The sequence below is a fragment of the Gobius niger genome (assembly GCF_951799975.1).
Source record: "Gobius niger genome assembly, chromosome: 22".
Lineage (NCBI taxonomy): Eukaryota > Metazoa > Chordata > Actinopteri > Gobiiformes > Gobiidae > Gobius > Gobius niger.
Genome location: NC_136873.1, coordinates 20066366 through 20071110, shown reverse-complemented (window position 1 = coordinate 20071110; position 4745 = coordinate 20066366). Strand labels below are relative to the sequence as shown.

At 46.5% G+C, this 4745-nt stretch overlaps 1 long non-coding RNA gene across 1 annotated transcript; it reads right to left on the bottom strand.

Moving 5' to 3' along the window:
* Positions 1–761: 761 nt before the first annotated feature.
* Positions 762–1623, bottom strand: LOC306981701. The gene is made up of 3 exons (XR_013794130.1): positions 1483–1623; positions 983–1247; positions 762–898 (listed from the first exon to the last, which is right to left on the bottom strand). It is a non-coding gene; the product is annotated as an uncharacterized lncRNA (long non-coding RNA).
* Between the last annotated feature and the right edge of the window lie 3122 nt (positions 1624–4745).

Here is a 4745-nt window from a genome sequence, read left to right as displayed (position 1 = left end):
GAGCAAAGCAGGTAGGCTGTCTGTCCATCTCACTTTCTCCTCATCACTCAAGGAAGCCAACAAGGTTAACAGAGTCTGATTAAAACGTTCGCAGGCACCATTACCCTGCGGATGGTAGGGCGTAGTTCGTACCTTCTTGCAGCCGTAAAGATTGCAAAGTTGCTGGAGTACAGTGGATTCAAATGCTGATCCTCTATCCGACAGGATTCTTTCGGGACAGCCCCATATTTGGATCACATGTCGCCAAAGGGCTTGGGCTGTGGTGACTGCAGTTTGATCCTTTGTTGGCACGGCCCACCCAAATCTTGAGAATAGATCAGTCATCACCAAGACATACGGATAGGGGCTTTGGGGGTTTCCTAAGGACAGAAAGTCAATGGCCACCGTTTCCATGGGGTAAGAGGACTGTATGGGCTGGAGGGGTGCTCTTACCTCTGGCCCGGCTTTGTGTTCACAGCAGGCGGTACACTGCATTGTCCACTTGCGTACATCCTCCCCCATATGTGGCCAAAAGAACGATCTTCTCAATGATGCCTCAATCCGATTAGCTCCCATGTGTCCACAGGAGGAATGATAGCGTTCCCACAGTAGATGCTGGCATACCGGGGGAACGACTATTTGATGAAAAATTTCACCAGTTAGAGGATCTTTTATAGCACGCCGAAGAAGACCTTGGTTCAACTGGAGCTTGTCCCAGTGTCTAAGAAGGCTTCTGGCCAATTGTGGCGCTGCAAGTCTCACCTCTTTGAGGGGTCTCATGTCCTGCTGGAGCCATGCACAAACCAGCCTGAGTGCTTCATCCTTCTGCTGGTTTTCACGCCATTCAGTCACTTCATCAAGCTTTGCAGTCACAGGATTAGAGTCAACACTTGTGCCGGGTCTACAGTTCTGTGGAAGCCTGGACAAAATGTCAGCATTCTTATTTGCCACGCCAGGTCTGTACTTAATTATAAATTGGTAATTTGAGAGCTTTGCCGCCCACCTTTGCTCAACTGCACCCAACTGAGCGGTATCTAAATGGACTAATGGGTTATTGTCAGTGTAAGCTGTAAAAGTGGCCCCTAGCAAATAGTCCTTAAACTTATCCGTCACGGCCCACTTTAGTGCCAAAAGTTCCAGTTTAAAAGAACTGTAGTTTTGGTCATTCTTTTCAGTGGGGTGCAGACTCCTGCTGGCATATGCGATGACCCTTTCACGTCCCTCCTGAACCTGGGATAAGACTGCACCTAGTCCCTCCAGACTCGCATCTGTGTAGAGATGGAAAGGTTTAGAAAAATCAGCATAAGCGAGTACGGGTGTACTTAGTAAGGAGAGTTTAAGTTTTTCAAACGCTGTTTGGCACTCGGGTAACCAAGTAACCTTTTGTTCCTTTTTGCTCACAGCCGCAGATCCTCTCAAAAGGGCATGCAGCGGGGCAGCGATCTTGGCAAAGGCCGGAATGAAGCGCCTGTAGTAACCCACAAAACCCAAAAATGATCTAACTTCTTTTACAGTGCACGGGGGCTTCCACTGTTGGACCACTGCAGTCTTGTCGGGGTCTGTTGATACCCCTTCCTGGCTGACAACATGGCCCAAGTATTTGACTTTGCGTTGGAAAAAATGGCATTTATGTGGTTGAAGTTTAAGGCCATGTTTCGACAGACGCTGGAAAACCTGATCCAAATGAGACAAATGAGAGTCAAAATCGGGTGAGAATACAATGACATCGTCTAGATAGATCAGAAGGGAGTCATGTACCATACCACCTAAACATCGGTGCATTAACCGTTGAAAAGTGGCCGGTGCATTACAGAGGCCAAATGGCATTCTGTCAAATTCATATAAGCCCAGTGGGGTGGTGAAAGCGGTTTTCTCCCTATCCTTTGGGTCCATTTCTACCTGCCAATAGCCGCTGGCGAGGTCAAGGGTGGAGTACCAACACGCTTGTTTGAGGCAAGTGAGGGATTCCTCAATCCTGGGCAAGGGGAAGGCGTCCTTATGGGTAAGCGCATTCAATTTTCTGTAATCCACACAGAAACGCCATTACCAGCCTCTGGAGCTCCTGTTGGATGGGGCCTGCCCTCAGACCCAGGATCAGTTGGTCACGAGCAGTGATTTCATCCTGTGCACTGCCACCTGGCTCCTCTGTTCTCCACCTACTAAAAAGTTCACGGAGACGTAAAATGAATGCCCCTACGCTTTCTCCCTCCTGCTGCTGGCATTTAAAAAATTGGACACGTAATTGTGCTAAAGAAGTCCGTTTCCCATATAAACCTTTTAAGTGGGATAAAATTTGTGCAGCAGTAGTTCTGAGGTTGGGATCAAGTAGTACAATTTCTCTGCGTGCACTGCCCTCTAGTGCCCCAATGACAAAGTCTGCTTTTTGTTGGTCACTGAGACCTTGGGCTCTCAACATGGCCTCAATTTGCCAAACCCATTCTCCAAATTTCACCTGATCACATTCCCCTGAAAATTTTGGCACCCAGGGCACCCCCATAAACCAAGGCATAACCATCGTGTTAACCATAGCTTGGTTGCCTGCCGGTGCAGCCTGAATGTCCACAGGTGCATTATTTGCTTCAGGCATGTTTGTGCCGTGTGGTAAGGGCTACTGCCAACAACGCCAAAATGTCGCAGTTTGAAATTGTTCAAGCCCGGGCCACACAGCACAATACACAGTTGAAGAATATGTACAAGTTTATTTTTAAAAGGTCTTCTAGGGATAAAAAACGTTCATAAAAATTGTTCTTATAAAAACGTTGGTAAAAAGTGGGGTCCAAGATCGTCCGGGGCAATGACAATTAGGGGATGCGAGTCACCAGTGATGAGACCAGTCAAGAGGTACTAGCCGTCCGAGTCCAGTGAAAACAGCAGCGCCAAGTCGCCGGTCCCGCTTCTCCGCTGTGTTGATGCTCCGTCAGCTACAACAACAAAGTGCAATAATTGGTATGGGGCAGATTGAATGGCCAATACGCAGGCAGTCGATAACTCAGGGTGCGTCCCTTTACTCCTCTAGTTCCAGGCATATCATGCGAATTCGCCTCCGCAAACGTCCCGCGACTCTTCCCCAGGTCTGCAACACCCCTCCGTGCAGTAGTAGGACAGTGCAGCTGTAAGTGATGACAGTGGCCGTCAGTAGACTACTCGCCCCAAACCCTCAGCCCACACGCACACACAAGCGGCAATCATGGGTTCGTCCCTTCACTTAGCTGGTAATGGCGTGTCACATGCTGCTGCTGCGGCCCCCTGTCCACGGTCCTGCTGCGTTGTCCGGTTGTCCTGCTGCGTTGCTGCTGCGTCGAAGTGCCGGCTTGTTGAGCTGTCCCTCGGTCCCCACGTCCACCGGTGACTGCCCTGCTCCGGTCTCACTTCCTTGTCTTTAAGAACGGAGTTCTGATTACTGCGTTCAGATGTCAGTCTCTGATTGGCTAGGCAATTTGGGTCAAACCATTGTGGCAGGGGTGCGCTTAAACACTTCAAATCCAAATATGAAAATAAAAACATGCAACCAAAAACAAGTAAAGTATAATTAAAGTTAAGCAACCCTGCCCAATGTGTCCTCTCCTCCTGACATAAGCATAGAATTAAGACATTACATTACAGACGTCGAGCACTTCCGTTCCGTTGTTACGACACAACTGAACACTCAGTCGTTCACCAGGAGAGGGAGGAGCCTCAGAGAGCAGGCTTCAGGAGGATTACTGAGAGCTGCGTGAATGAAGCCACAAACCACTCTGGGGGTGTTTTTGATAAGGAAATAGCATAACAACATGGCTAAAAGCTCCAAAAAGTCGATTTTGCATGATATAGGACCTTTAAAGGGACTATACAGAGTTTAAAAATGCTAAAATTAAGTATTTTCCTCCCCTACATGTCCCTCCATGTCCTAATGTGTAGAATGAGCTCAGACCTGTTCACCACAACTGCCTCTAAAATCCTGCACTGTCACTCAGAAAGGTGCTACTTCGGTCCGAATTGCCGTCATGCACGAGCTTAATATAGAAGGTGCAGTTACACATTTGACCTGAGGTGGCAGTAGTGGGTATAAAATGGCCAAAATCACAACTCTGTAAAGGAATGAGCGAGAGACTCAGGAATTTGTGCACTACAAGTGAGGGGCCGGATTGAATCATCTCGCGGGCCCCTGTGATACAGCAACTGAGCGGTTTGCATGTCTCTAAAACATGCACATTAGGTAAATCTATTGACCTTTTGACTGTTGAATGTTGAATTGATCAATATTTGGCAGTGACTAGAACCTTATACGTTAATGTTACGACTGTTTTTCAACATGATCTCCACTTTTGGACACCTTTAAGAGAAAATAAGTGGACCTCAGTACATATGTGCTGTCAGAGAAGACTTTCAGATCGTTTTCGCTTCATGTGGATTCTCAATGACAAAGATATTCGTCAAAAAAAAAAAAAGATCCATCTATTCAAAATCTATTTTCAAATCTATTTTGACGGTTACCATAATTTCCATCATGGAATACCTCCTTGCCCTCGACCTTAGCTTTATGCTAAAGGTTCTTTACACAATTGTGGTCATGTGAATACCATCTATATCCCCACAAATGTTGAACAAACATTACATACACTTATTAAGTTGACATTATGACCATTTTTATAGATTAAAGTTTGATACCATTTTTGCTAAAGCATACTAACACAATTATATTTGAGACTTTGCTAAACATTTTTGTCCAGTTTTCTTTTGTTTGACCCTTTTCGTGATGTTTATAGTTTCATTTCCTTATTGGACAC